Genomic DNA, 16,180 nt, shown 5'->3' with positions numbered 1-16,180 from the left:
GATGGATATCAGGGAAAAGGTGTTCAATAATGGAACAGACTATCTCAGGAGGTGGTGAATCTTTTACTGGAGTTATTTAAAGAGGCTGGATAGCCCTCTAATAATGGATTACTGCACTGGGCAAGGGACTGGATGAGATGGTAACTTCCATTCCTTATATTTTATGATTCTATGAAAACATGAACAATTTTTTACTTGCCCTTATTCTTGTACAAACAAACAAAACTATCCTGGGTTTTGTGTCCATTTACCAATCCATGCTCCATATCCATGATACTCTAACAATATCTTTTTTGTGCTTTTGATAACAAGCTGCGGGAGGACACAAGCATTCCAACTTGCCAATGAAGAAAAAAATATGCTTCCCCTCAACACAAAATAAAAATAAAAGTGAATGAATCATTATCTTACAGACTGCAGTTAATGGCATTTTGTTGAAATTATGAAGATACATATAGCTTAAAAAAAACTAGAGCCAAATTATTATAGAAAGATTATAGGCCATGAGGTAGATGAATAGAATGAGGAAGGAGTATTAGCTATGTTCCCCACCTTGAGTTATTTATAAAAATAATAAAGATGAGTTAGAAAATAAATTAGTGAGATTCTAAATGGCTATTGCAGAACGAAAAATTTTATTTATTTTTTATTCCACCTTTATTATTTTCATAAATAACTCAAGGTGGTGAACATACCTAATATTCCTTCCTCCTCCTATTTTCCCCACAACAGCAACCCTGTGAGGTGAGTTGGGCTGAGAGAGAGTGACTGGCACAAGGTCACCCAGCCGGCTTTCATGCCTAAGGCGGGACCAGATCTCTCAGTCTCCTGGTTTCTAGCCCAGCACCTTAACCACTAGACCAAACTGGCTCTCTAATAAATATGGATCAGAAGAACAGAAAGAAAAGCAGGGGGATCTGGTGTACTTGAATTAACAAGAATCTCTTTTTCAAATTCTTAAATCTGTCATTCTTTTATTTGCAGATATCCAGCCAATATCCAACAATATTTCACACTCAGCTAACTTTGCTCAGTGGCAGCATTGTAGCCAATGAGATTTATCCAAGGCATGATTCTTGCTAATTGAAAACTTTTTCCCAATTCCCCACCTTGATGACTTAAAACACACTCAGCTATGAGGAAAAGCACATTCTGGAATTCTGATCACATCAGAGAACACCCAAGAGAACAAATAACCATCCAAAGTTCTTAATTTCTTTTACTAATTATATTTACACACTTTTAGGAATGCATTGTTTTGCCTAGTAGATGAAGAGAGGAGGAAAATTTTAAAATTTCTGGATAAACCTTTTAGGATCCGATAGGCAATCTTCTAAATCAGTACTATGCCTATTACTATAAACCAGTTGGACTGATATCCAGGCTTCAGGGGGGCTACCTAGGTGCAGAACCAGCCTGCATGAACCTCACGTTAGCTGCCTCAAAAGGCCAATGCCAAGGCATCCCAAGGAAGAGTATACAGGCTTGTCTCACTCCATTGTTGACCTGGAGCCAGCCTGTTTCACCATGTTTCATCCTGTCCTGCGTAAAGGTTTTGCATAAGGACAATGAGACATTCTGGGATTCCCATTTTTCTAAGAACATTCTACAGCTTGACATGGCTGGCACAATTAAAAGCCTTTCTATAGGCCTTTCAATGAAGCACATATTGACTTCTTTGGGGTATTCTTTGGATTTCTCAATTACTCAGTATGCATTAGCGATAATGTCTCTTGTTCCTCAGCCTTTTCTAAAACCAGCTTGAACATCTGACATTTCTGTTTCCATGTACAGCTTTAATTCATGTTAGATGATCCTAAGCATTATTTTGCTAGTATGTGAAATTAAAGATACCGTGCGATAGTTTGCACATTGTTAAGTCTCCTTTCTTTGATATTGGTATGTAGACTAACCTCTCCCACTCTGTTGGCCATTGTGTTGTTCTCTAGATTTGCTGACATAGTTTGGTTAGAACTTTTACTGATTCTTCTTCTATTGCTTGCCATATTTCTATAGCCTTCCAAGTTGATAAAGGCTTCTAGTATTAGAGATTCTTGTAAATAAAGTATATCTTTTAAGCTAACATGGATTTTGACATTCTTATTGCATAGAATTTCAGTATACTCAATTCTTTGTTTGATCTTCTGTTTCAGTTACTGTGTCCATTGGCATCCTTTAGTATACAAATTTGTGGCAGGAACCTCCTTATGAGTTTGGAGATCTTTTGGAAAACTTTCCTTGTTTTACCATCTCCATCTTTGGTGTCTTTACAAATATTGTTTAATACTGATCCTTGTCTTTTCTAACACCTCTCTGAAATTATTTGTTAATTTCCTGTCTGAGATATTTATCTTTCTTGGCTTTGGCTTCTCTTCTCTTCTTGGCAATTTCCACCATCTGTTCTGACATTCAGTTTGGTTTCTTCTGTTTCTTGGTCTTTGGCAGTCTTATTTTACTTTTGTCCTTAACAACTTCTTTGATTTCATTCCACTGTTCCTCTGGTTCCATATCTATGAGGTTCAGGACTCCAAAGTGATTCCTGATGCTCTCCTTGAAAATGGCAGGTATATGCTCAAGATCATATTATGGAAATTAGTTGGTATTGTTCTTCCACTTTATCTTGTCTTGGAACCCACACATGAACAGTTCCTGATCTGTTCCACAGTCAGCCTCTGGCCACATATTTCCTATTATAACTGAACTCTTCAATCTCCTTCTACCAATAATACAAATTGTTTTCTGTGTCTTCCATCTGGTGATGTCCATTTATATTGGCATCATTCTGGTTATATGAAGAATATGTTAGCCATGAAGAAATAACTCGATTGGCAGAAACTGATAAATCATTCTTATTTTTAATTCCTAGGCCATACAGTCCAACTACATTCTCCTCCTTACTATTTCTAACCTTGACATTCCAGTCTCCAACTACAAGACTGAACTTGTCCATAAACCTTGTTAAACTCCTTTTCTGCATCAGCAGTTGGACCATACATTTGAATAAACATCATATTAAAGTGTTTTCTGTGAAGTTTAACTGATATTATTTGGTCACTGACTGCATTGTATCCAAGTATTGCCTTTGCTATAACCTTCCTAAATATGAAAGCAACAATGCTGTTCTTTCTTTTTCATGTCCAAATTAGTATAGTATGATCTTCTAACTGAAAGTGATCAATATGAGTCCATGTTCAATTTGTTGCCTATGATGTCAATGTGCAATTCATTCATTTCCTCTTTCACTGTGTTGAGCTTTCCCACATTCATGCTTCTTATGTTCCATGTTATCACTATAATTCTGTCACTGCACATTTGCATTTACTTTTCCTGCATGCCAACATCAGTAACTAGATGTCCTGAAGTCTTTAATCGAAACATCTCATAAATGCCATTATACTCTGAAAGTTCCTTAGCTCTTCTTCCGCAGCATGGTGAGTGCCCGTAACTTCTTAATAATTCACATATGAGGCAAATTCCAAGCATAAATAAAATGCAAAGTACATAACAAACACTGTACAAACACAAAGGAAAATCAAATTAGTATCTACAAGCTCTCTGCAAGATCATCATACTCAAATTTGGTTTACATATGAAACACACTAAGATAACAGTGTTACTGACTGAGCTACTTAAGATTCCAGACATTCATTTTCAAAATGTTCTGTGCTCATGTTTTCATAAAACTTTCTAGAATAATTTATAAGTTTTCTACCACATTGCTTGAAATAGTATATTTTTAAGCAGTTTTCTTTCAGAAAAAACCATATAAAAATGGCATCTCTGCCTGTCTTTCAGGCTGATTCAGGGCCAGTGATGACAGATCTGTTCATACCTGTAGGTCTTATATGGAAATAAAACTTGCCAAAGTAAAAATCAGCACTTGCCTTCTTTCCTAATGTCCTTTATTTGTTTTACCAGTTTATATTTAAGGGGTTTTTTTGTTTTCGCTTTTTGTGTTCAAGTTATATTAACTATTCCAAATGGGCATCTATAAATTTGTTATCATGTATAAAGTGCAATGCAAATCTGTAACACTTTTCTTCCTTTTTCTGGTGATGTATTTCCTCATTCTTTTTCATCTAATAATGTGTAGCTGACAGGTGTATAAAAGTTTAAAGAGATTATTTCAGTTGCTTTCTAGTTGGGTGATCTGGAAAGACTTATGCAGAAGTAAGTGACAGGCAAAGCTTTGGTGATAGACAGAAAGAAAATGTCTATCCCCAAAAGGAGGACAACAGAAAGCTTGATATAATCCATTAATTAGGAATGCTGCATTACAAACATTTCCACAAGAAAAGCAAATTGAACTTGAACCTGATGATTATTTTGAACACAAAGATGAAATGCCCCCCAAGGTGCTTTGAAAATAATGATGATGTAGTGCCCTGTACTAACTTGAATACTGATAGATAGCTAAGGTATTCCCTTGAACTGTAAGTATCATTGATGCTGGCCAATATGCTTCAACTCCAAGTGAATTTGTGGAATGTGTGGAAATATAGAGTGCAAGAAACCTGACAAAGCTGAAGAGTTTTAAGACCACATTACAGTAAGATGGGTCTGTCAACACCAGTTATAGGCATAAACATGTGTAATTTGGACACACAGGATTTCTGCAGTGTAATTATCTGCTGTTTGCTTCCTTCGTGGCTTCCCATTTAGAAGCAAACTCTGAGTTGATACAGAAATGTCTTTCCAATGGCAAGAGGTGGGGGTGGCAAGTTGTTCCTGATTTGTCCCTGGGAACACATGAACAGAATTTCTTTGTGTGCCATTCTTGTGGACTGTATTCAAACCCACTTGAAAAAATAAAAATGCAGGAAGAAATATTCATTTCTTCATTCCCTTATAATTAAATAAATCCATAATTATACAGATTCACACAGTTGTACAACATACAAAACTAGAAATGTCAATATAGCAATAAAACCCCAAACATCACCCCAAGGGCAGTTCACACATTCAGTTGCCAATTGCCAAGTCATGGCAGCTAAAATGAAGAATGTGCATGTGTAAACAGGTCTGTACAAGGAGTTGTAGCTACATGAATGAGGCAGCTGCACCGATAACTCAAGCATAAGGAACAACTCAGTTTAACAGCTTGATTAGTAGAAGAGATTATTCTACCTGGTAGTACGTAAAACACATAAATAAGTCCTATACAGTTTTATTACATGTACAAACTTGTTTCTTTAAGACATATGATAAAAAATAAGCCAATGACAGAGTTATATTCATGCAAGCTATAAACAGTAAATATGCACAACAAATAATATAAAACAAATGCTGCAATACCCAGGTCCTTCTCTGAAAAGTTTCATGCTTTAAGGGCTAAGTTACAGTTTACAGAGGTGTTGAAAGATTTTTTTTCCCTTTTATATTAAGGAAATGCCTTCAGTTTCTTCCACTGCCTAGGTTTCATATCTATTTTCAAGGAATTATTCTTATCAAAATTATTCAGGTATTAACATAGTTAATTACTTTCTTTATGGAATATTCATTATTTGGTTTATTTAAATGCTTGAATTTGGGCTGCTTTTAAAATTATAGCTTAGTGGAGAAATGATAAAAAAAATATGAATCTGAACCAGAAAAATTATGTTTTGTGCATACCAGGAAATAAGAAAATTGAAGAGAGCAAGACACTATACTCATAGTCATACGTAATAAACACAGAATAACAGCAAACTCTTAAAAAAAAACAAAAAATACAAATGCTACAACATGTTTGCATGTTATTAGTGTTGATTGCAAGAGATGATCTTGACTTTTTGACCCTGCCAGTGAGGGGCAGATATTCAGTAGTCTCTTTATCACAGGGGATTCTTTTAAAGAGAAGTCTTACTACGGGGTGCTAAATCAACCACCTCCAATTTGATTCCCTCCAGACGTGTTTGACTCTAATTCTCATCATATTCAGTAAGTATGCCCTAGAAGTTTCAGACCATGTAGAAAGAGCTATTTGCATCCTACCATTTTAAAGCTGAGTGTGTGTACTCAGAGACAGATGAGGTATTAGATGTTTACTTTTAGTATGTGTTACACCTACTCTGGTCACTGATAGATTATCCCTAACGGAATGTGGTTTCCCCAACAAAGCAAAACATCAAAAGAAGGAACACCCTCTCTTGTTAAAGTATCACAAACAAAAAACTTTAAGTAGGATCTTAAAAAGAAAATTAGAATAGTTCTCAAGCCTATATATGAAGTGGTTCTGAAGCCCAAGTAGGAAAGGCTAGCTGTTTATCCAAGGAACCATCAATTTGTACATGCTTAGAAGACACGTATTCTTACTTTGCATGTTCTGGAATTAGGCTGATATTAAAAAAGAAAGAGGAAAAAATATGTTAAAGCTCAGTGGGTCTGGCATAGGTTAAGATCTATAAAAGTTATTAATCCGGATTTTCTTCTCTGCCACATCGGAATGAGAGACAGAGTAAGAGCTGCCTGCATCATATTTGTCCCACTCAAAATAGACATGCATTAGATATTTAGTAGAGAATTAACAAAATACATAATGCACTCCTATTGCCAATCTTTATGTTTTACTCCAAGAGGTACTCCCTTAATTTCTGAATCTCACTCTTCCAGCTACATTAAGGTGTGACTCAAAATGAACACATTTGCATTTGTGATCGGGTGGAGTCCTTTCTCAGGCATATATAGCCCATATAAGCATGAAGGAATGTGTCTATTATTTCTCAAGTGGTATACGTAGCACTAAATGATGAGACAGTGGAGGATTCTTTTTGAGTACTGGTATACTATGATTGAGGCTTAAGCATTATTTTTAAAATGTGGTTTTACAAATATTGTATGTACTGCTATAAAGGAATGACATTTCCTACTCAGACTTGTAGCAAAAGCCCTGAAAGTGGGTTCATGCTTATATTAAGTACTAAAGAGATTAATCCTCCTGTCCCCCAAAAGTTCAGCTACTCTCCTAAAATGATTTCCAACCAGCTTAAATAAATGGAATTGCTCTGATGTAACAAAGAACAAAGTGTGTCCCTCAAAATAACTCTTCCTGCATAAGTACCGCTGGCTCTTGGCAACAAATATTGCAAACAGCACAGCTGAGGAAAAAGGCATTGTGATAAAATATTTTTGAAATAAGCAGCCTGCTTCATCCAAGAGAAATCAGAACTAGAAACAAAGGGCCCAGTTTCCTCCTTGTGTAGTGCCAAATTCACAACAAAACAACAGAGAGGAGAAAATAAGATTTGCAGACTTTTTCCCCCTCCAGCTTTAAAGTTAGCTAAGCGTTTTCTTTGGATCAAAGGCAGGAGTTGCTTCATGCCTTTATCCTGTGCATTTAAACCCTCAAAAGAAATATTTTCCTTTGATTTTGGGTTGAGCATCAACATGAGATAGCGCTTATAGGATTCTGCCTGACCTCTCAAATGTTGATATCACTTCTGAGATTTCAGTGATGTACAGACTTCAGAAGAGCAAAGATTATTTCCAGTTTTTACCATTCTGTAAGAGATTATTGCCCAGCATCACTATAACAATATTTCACCTTGGGTTTTTCTAGATATAGTACTGTACAGGTAGTCCTCAGGTAACAACGGTAATTGGGACAGGAACTTCTGTAGCTAAGCGATGCAATCATAAAGCATGACATCATGTGACCACATCGCTTAGTGATAGCAATGCCGACAGTCCTTGTTGCCGTCGTGAATCGTAAGCAAGCACCTCCTTGCAACTTCCTGCCAGCTTCCAACAAGCAAAGTCAATGCGGGTAAATGGCTGCTGCGGCCCGCCGCACCCAGCTTACCTTCTGCATTTTCTTCCTCCCGCTGCTGACAAGGCATGCCTGGCCTAGCCCTTTGCAAAGCCGCAGCTGCCCCAGCCCAACCAAGCACTGCAGTGTGAAGCTGCAGCTGCCTAGGCCCTGAGGCGAAAAGCCCTGGCTGTCCCAGCCTAGAGGCGTGAAGCTGCTGCCCATGCAAGGCCTTCCTGAGGTCTCATGTGGAAACCTTGCGAGGCTTCAGGAAGGCTGCACGCAACCTTGGGAAGAAGGCCCTGTGTGGCCAGCAGCTGCCTCATGAAGGGCCAAGCTAGGCGCACCTTGTCAGCAGTGGGAGCAAGACGGCAAAGGTCACCTAGGGGTGGTGGAGTGCAGGGTGGCAGGGGCCACGGAGTTCAGGACAGCGAGGGTGGCTGCAGCTAGGGTGGCAGGGGCTTTGCACTGTGGTGCTGGGCTGGGGCGACTGCAACTTTGTACTTTGGTGCTGGGGTGTTCATGGCTTCGTGCAGCACAACTGGGAGCAGCAGAGTGCAGGGCAGCAGGGGCTGCAGAGTGCAGGGGGCCAAAACGGCAGAGATCGGGGTGAGATAGGTGGGTGGGGTTTGTTGAAGCACACCCTGTTGTTGTAAATGAGGGTGGGCTGCCAAGTGCCCAAATTTTGATCATGTGGCCACAGGGGTGCGCCAACGGCCATAACTTCAAGAACCAGGCATAAATACCTTTTGTTCAGCACTGTCGCAACTTTGAATGGTCACTGAAAGAATGGTCATTAAGCAAGGACTACCTGTATTTATCGCTACCCAATACATTCTTTACATATGTAAAGCACTCTTGCCTCCAGGAGCAATTTTATTCATCTAATGGAACAATCAAAACCATATGCACATCTCTATTAAAATAGACCAACTCATGTATCTTGAAGTTGTTCACATGCAATAAAATAAAAAAAAGCACATAAGGGGGCAAGGACTATGTCAAATAAGACATGTAATATTAGAAATCAAGGGAGTGGAGAGGATTCTAAGTAGTATGTCACTACATGTGATCTGGAACTTTGCCTGCCCTGAATCTTTTGGGCAGCAAGGATGTATATCAGTGGCTGGATCTGAAAGGCTGGATCCTGAAGGATCTCAAAGTTTCTTCAAGAGACGGACAGTGCACCACCACCTTTTTCAAGACAGGTGGCATCAGGACCCTCTCAAAGTTTCTTTGAGAGGAAAAAGTTGGTGGTGCACTGTTCATTTCTTGAAGAAATCCTCTTTCCTATATCTTGCTATAAAACTATTAGTCTCCAATCTCCTCTTTCTGAGGAAGGCTGTAGAGAAGATGGTGGTAGATCAACTACAGAGGATCTCTGATGAAATGGATGATTTTTGCGATCTGGATTCAGATCTTAATGTGGGATGAAAACAACATTTGGTACTCTGGTAGACGATCTACTTCAGGTTCTATAGGGTAGGAGTGCACCCTTCTAGTTTTGGTATTTTGGTATCTTACAGCACGGCCTATGGGGGCTAGGAGCTGGAGGCAGCATTCGGCAGTAGTCTGCTTATATATTAATGAGCAGTTCAAGTCAGAAGTGACTGGGGAGAAGTAGTCAAGCTGTTGAGTTCTCCAGCATGGGATACTGCAGGTCTCAGCTCTTTCTTCAATACTTTCTTACATCCATATAAAGCCACTGATGGAGTTCAGCCACTGGTTTAGAGTGAGGTATCATCAATTAAGGTACCAGGCTAGAAACCAGGAGACTGTGAGTTCTAGTCCCACCTTAAGCATGAAAGCCAGCTGGGTGGCTTTGGGCCAGTCACTCTCTCTCAGCCCAACTCACCACACAGGGCTGTAGTTATGGGGAAAATAGGAGGAGGAAGGAGTATTAGGCATGTTCCCCACCTTGAGTTATTTATAAAAATAATAAAAGTGGGATCATTTTTTTAAAAAAAATGTAACTTTACATCACTACCCCAGGATGGGCTGGAGATGCTGTGGAAGTCCTAACCTGGTAGTCAGTGAGGTCTGGATGGGTAAAAACCAGCATATGGTTAATCACACCAAGATGGAATTACTGTTTGTTCAGAGACATCCCTTCCTGACTAGAAGGACACATCATCTGTTATGGTCACTTCTCTGTTGTGGACCGATGTTATGGAACATCTGGCTCTCAGAGATGTACCTGGCACACTCCCTATTAGCCCTCCACAAGCTGGTTAAGACTGTCTTGTTTGAGCAGCCATTTGGGAATTGATTTTGATTGCTGACTGTATGAATGCTCATCTGTACTGTATTTGGTTATTTTGTTTTGACTTCTTTAGTTTTGAATTCTATATAAATCTCTAAATATCAGTTCTGAGCTAAGAACAGAAATACTTGTAATAAACAATTAGAGAGCCAGAAGTAGAATTTTATAACTCTACTTAAACTGTGCCCTTTGCCATATGTTTTAATCTGGCTTTGTTGTTTGTTCCAAAAACTGAGTAAGACAGAGGCTTAAAACAAATCCCAAACAGCTTTCCAAATTCATTGTTTTTTGTAATTGTTTCAGGATGTAAACAGTGCATTCCAGACCTTTGGTGGTAGTTTGAAGCACAAACATTAGTTTCCTTTTGACTGTTCAGATAAATGTGAATTTTATGAATCTAAATATATCACATCGTTTGAATTCTAGCTTGTTAAACTTTGGGTGGGTCCACAAGTACTTCAAAACAGAATTTTAGAAATCATTTTCCATGTCAAAGTTTTGTCTTACATGACAATGTGCAATAAACAAGAAAATACACTTGAATGTACAAAAAGCCTTTTCAGCATTACTGCTCGTACATTTAGCACTAAGGGAAAGTATTACCAGACTGAATTTTTAGAAATGGAAAGCTAACATTCGAACTCTCTCACTAAGAGAAAAAAACTGTATTTTAATTATCCCACAGACAGAATCATGTTAGAGGAAGAAAGATAGGGAGATCATGGAACTCATACTGGAGTCTCTGCATAGGAATTCTTTAACCACTTAGCCCCAGCAGCAATAAATCATATGTCATGGGGCATTTGTCTCAAGGGCAGTTATAAATGCGCAAACTTCAAGGATTCCAGCAGGATGTTATATCAGTGCTAGGCAGATTCCAGCCAACAGAGAAGTGGCTTATAAGACCTTTGTACCTGCTTTCTCTTCCCAAAACTCTACTTGTACATCATTTCATTTTGTTCTGCTTGAGGAAATTAGTGTTTCTTTTTGCAGAGGAAGGAAAATATTAGAATGAGGCTGGGGAAAGAAAAGGCCTCTTTTCCCCTGAAATATCTCCCAGTGGTGCCCTGATGGAACAATTTAGACCATTTTGCAAGGGAACTGGTATGAATATAGCATACAACTCCATATAAGGAAAAGAGCTACTCAGAAAAAGCATTTTATAATTTAAAAGCCTGAAAGGGCCAATCAACAGCTCCTCTTTGCAATTAACATAATTAACTCCTTCCATTTTGCTCAATGACTGACCTTGATAACTGTTATTCATTCTTAATCCCCAACTATTCCATATACTATACCTTGTTGGCAGCAACTGTCTTTGTTGTGGGTGTATCCTGAAATGGTGTACTAACTAATGAATATGGGAACTTGGGAGACACAGTGAGAGAGTAATACACTGAAGGTAAATGGCAGAGCAGATAGTCTCTATATGTGAGTAACTAATATTCCTAAGTTGTTGATGTCCCTTGCCAATGAAACAATTCTACCAGTGCAATGGTCCACAAGTGTATCTTAGATGTTACTATCTGCCATGGCAGTACCGTATCTTGAATCTACTAACATGGTGATCTTCTGCCAATCACTACAGATCCTCAGCCTGTAAATCTGAGTCAACTTATCCTTTATGTACCTCCTGTGTCATTTGCATGCTCCAGCATTCACAAAAAATATTCTGATTTTTCTTCTTTTAACTATATTAAATAGTGGGGAGCTAGTCCATTTCTCCAGAAAAGTAAAGAGAAACAAGAATGCAGAGAGCCATGACCATAACTGAACTAATGTGCTTATAATGGAAACTCGCACATATAGTTCTATCTGTTGGACTGTTAGAGGCAAAGCAGACTAATTAGTAATTGGATTGTTTAGTCTGAGTGATAAACTGCCAACAAGGATAATCTTCCTATTACATTATTAGATATGGAAGAGAATTTGGGCAGATCCATATTGTGTTACCTGTGCACAATGCCACCCAAATATGATATTTTCTATAAAAATTAGATACTGTAGCTCCGAGCTCTTTCACCCCTCCTTTTTATTTAGCACTTGCAATATTGCTTTATTGTAAATGAAGAAGAAATGTAAATAATTCAAGGTTTGAAACACTGGAACATTTAAATAAGACTATAAAAAGCAGACTAGATATTCAGTGCAACTCCTATGTACAAAGGCTTTTATTAACAAGATTTCACCATGTCTGGCTTTGAAATACTGCTATTTTAAATTGCTTTTCCCAGATAATATCATTAATTATTATTATTATTTGTATAGCAGCATCAAAAGCATAATATGTACAAATCAAAATAAAAAAACATAGAGATGGAAGGGAGAAAATGTGTTAAATTCAGTGAAAAATGCCAACTTCTCTAGAATTATCAAGGTCAAAAGTATCCGTTTCAAAGCATTATATTTTTTCTTCCAGTTCACATCAAGTAATGTGCTTCCAAGCTAGTAACTTTGTAAACTAAATGCCTTGATGGTGAGGACAATAGGATTCCTCTATCATCCCATATAATCTTTTCCATTCTTATTTGAAAATAAGCAGGACATTACAGGCTAACATTTAAATATTAAAAATATGATTAATTACAAATTAAGAATTAAACCACTCCATATTTCTGTTCCAGTATGCTTTGCAAATGTCTTTAATTATTCTGTGTAAAAATTTCACAAATTTTTACTCAAGGTTATTTGATTTCTAATAGCATTTTCTAATAATATAGAGTAATAGTTTGCTAAAGATACAGTACTCCAAAATTCAGACCTGCTAACTTTTATCCAAGATATTGCTTATGTCTAAATCAGTGGAATTATGCTACTTGTTGACGTATGAATTATAGCGATCTGTCACAGGAATTCATGCTTCATCTTGTCACAACTGCTTAGCACACATTCTACTTAATTAAAATTTCTTCTCGATCCAGAGAAGAAAATAAGGCTGTGAAACACACAGAGAGACATATATGGTAGATACTGTTAATTAACACATATAGTATGTTCATGTATGTCTACAAATAGACATAATAGAGAAGAAGCATTAATTATTATCTAGCACTAGACTAACTTGAACACTCATAGAAATGGATGTCACCTCTCTTTCTGGGAGCTCAGAGAGAACTAAGCCAGATATCAGTCAGTCATATGATTTGGAGTGTTTATATATACTTGCATACTTCAATTCAGATCTGCCCAACACAGGAAAGCAGAATAAATTTCCCATTCTAATAATCCCATTCTCACAGAAACATTTACAAAAGCAAAAGTATTATTCCAGAAGGCAGGAAACAGGATGTTTTAAAAAAAATCACAAATTTCCCCTTCCAACTGGCTTTGCTCCATTTTTTTCTTTTATAGCAGGAAAAGGAAAGATAAAATCATCCCCTCCTTTTCTCCCTGTGAGCCAAATACATGTATATGGTAGAACAGGGGAAGTGAGTGGATGTGAGTGGAGGAAACAGAGGGGCCCTCTGGTCTCACCCATTTCTGGCCATTGCCCAACTTACGCAATTCTATACATATTACCATAATGAAATGCAGTTCTCAAAAGTAACATGGTTGTCCCACTCTGACCTTAATTTCTGGTTTCTCAGCTGCATTTAGAACTGAAACTTCTGGCTGCTGCCTTAAACCTCAGCTAGTATATAGCAGACTGTAGCCTTCTAAGTGACATGTTCATTGTGTTCTTCAAACCTTACGAGAATGGATGGATTGACACAACATGCCAAACTAAAATGTCGTTGACTACTTTGTGGCTAATGTGCTGTGTGAAACCAGAAAACTGGCTTAATTATACCATGGTTAAGTAAATGACTGGTTAATGTGTTATTCAAACATAGCTAATGTATCCCTGGTTCCCCAGGTCCTGAACTATATTTTGTAAGAATGTCATTGATAACAGTAGTTGCTTATTCTGTATGCTTGTATTTATTCTGTTTGCAATCTGTTACTCTTTGTAGTACTTAATTTGAATGTCCTGGCAGTAAGATTCTGGTGTAATAAAACACTGATTGATATCTCCTTTATGTATTTGAATAATATGTTAATTTTACTATGCAGGTGCTAAAAGGAAACAATATTTGGGGATTCTCAACCAGATTGAAGGTTATAGGTTCAGCCAATAGATGCTTCCTACTCATTTTTCAGATATAATCTCTTGCCAGCAGCAGCAAAGCTGCCCAAAACAATAAAAACTGGAAATATTTCACTAGCATGAACATTGTTGTGTAAGATAACTAGCATTTTGAGTAAGTCCAGAGGGTAAGAGGAGGCAGATCCATTAGCAGAAGCAAATTAGATGTTGTCTTCCAAGTAATTACATGTCTATGAGTTGCAAATTTTTGAGTCCTTATTTCTATGTCCATCTACTTTTTTTTTTTAACATTTCAAGTTTTGGAGATATAGAAGAAACCTGATTCATTTCTACATCATTGTTTCTAAAACTGATTATAGTTTTATCCTGGCTTACTCTTCAGGACAATAGAAGTGCTTCTTTCCTTCTTCATATTATTCTTACAGCAAGTGATCTAGGAATGAGTTTCATGGCCATATGGGGAGTCTGAGTCCAGGTTTCCTATGAATCCATCCAGTACATCATTTTATCTTTATATGTCATGATTTCTTTACAGGAGGAAATGATGGAACTGTAATATTATGTATGCTAAATAAAAGACAGTGAAACCAAAGTACCCACTGAACATTTTCTTTTAATGTTTTATGAAGCAGTAGAGGTAGTACGTTACACCAAGTACCTATCATTACTATCAGTCAACCCTTGATTTCATATTTCTACATCTTTTCTACATCTTTCTCCTGAAGTAAACAGTTTGGGACTTAGTACAGGGCCATTTCACAATATATTATTACTCTGGAATGGTTCTTCTTTGCTTATTTCCACTTTATCTTATATCAACATGATGTCAGTATCTCATTGTTCTGTTGTCTTTTCTGTTTCCTCAATTTCCTTTGGGAAATTTAAAAACAAACAAACAAACTTTGGTGGGGGGAAGAAGTATTGTACAGAAGTACCATCACTTTCTTAAGATTCCTATTTCTGGAACATATGGTAAATTTTTACCCAGTTGAGCTAAATCACTTGTTTTCTTATTGGTGTATATTTATTATTAGTTTTCCAATTGCTATACATACCAATTTAATATTATTGGTCTTGAATACAACAGCCCAGGTGCTGGCTGGGATATGCTGCTCTGAATCCTGAATTGCCTTCCAATTGCAATTCTAAGCTGGTTTAATCTATAATGCCATATATGGTTTGGCACTGTTGTAGTTGCAGGATCACCTTCTTCAATTGGGTTCAGCTTGCCAGATTTGTATATCATGGAAGAAATGGCTGGTGGTTCCCATTTTCAGGATGCAAAAGAGGTGGAAGCTTACATACCCTGTTTTTTCAGTTGGGGCCCCTGTGTTATGGAAGAGCCTCTTCCTGGAAATTCAGTTGGCCCCCATCCTGCTGGATAGTTAACAAAAACTAAAGTATTTCAAAAAGCCTTTGGACTTTGAAGTGACACCACTGGTTTACTGGTCTGTATATGTTGAGCTGTTTTGTTTTTATTTTTAGTTACTGATTTAATGGTACAATGGACATTTTACTGTATTATTGTTTTTACCTTGCATTGTGAACCAACTAGAGTCTTTCGTATTGCAGTGGGTATAAATTTAACAAATAACTATTTGGATAAGCACACAGAAAGCATAGAAATTATTACTTTGTCAGAAAAGCTTAACCAAAAACCATTATAGAATATATTATAACTCTGCCAGGCTTAAAAGTATTTTAAGGACTTAAAAGTTTTAAAAGGGATGGACCAGCAACCAACCTCCTGCCATGTTTTATATACATATACATATGTTGTTGTTTATTCGTTTAGTTGCTTCCGACTCTTTGTGACTTCATGGACCAGCCCACGCCAGAGCTTCCTGTCGGTCGTCAACACCCCCAGCTCCCCCAGGGACGGGTCCGTCACCTCTAGAATATCATCCATCCACCTTGCCCTTCGTCAGCCCCTCTTCCTTTTGCCCTCCACTCTCCCTAGCATCAGCATCTTCTCCAGGGTGTCCTGTCTTCTCATTATGTGGCCAAAGTATTTCAGTTTTGCCATTAATATCATTCCCTCAAGTGACCAGTCTGGCTTTATTTCCTGGAGGATGGACTGGTTTGATCTTCTTGCAGTCCAAGG

General features: G+C 37.6%; 1 pseudogene; it reads left to right on the top strand.

Moving 5' to 3' along the window:
• The first annotated feature begins 1,022 nt into the window (after positions 1-1,022).
• On the top strand, positions 1,023-1,174 carry LOC134498124 (U4 spliceosomal RNA; annotated as a pseudogene).
• Positions 1,175-16,180: the final 15,006 nt, after the last annotated feature.

Source organism: Candoia aspera, chromosome 4 (assembly GCF_035149785.1).
Source record: "Candoia aspera isolate rCanAsp1 chromosome 4, rCanAsp1.hap2, whole genome shotgun sequence".
NCBI classification, from domain to species: domain Eukaryota; kingdom Metazoa; phylum Chordata; class Lepidosauria; order Squamata; family Boidae; genus Candoia; species Candoia aspera.
This window is presented reverse-complemented; position numbering and strand designations above follow the sequence as displayed.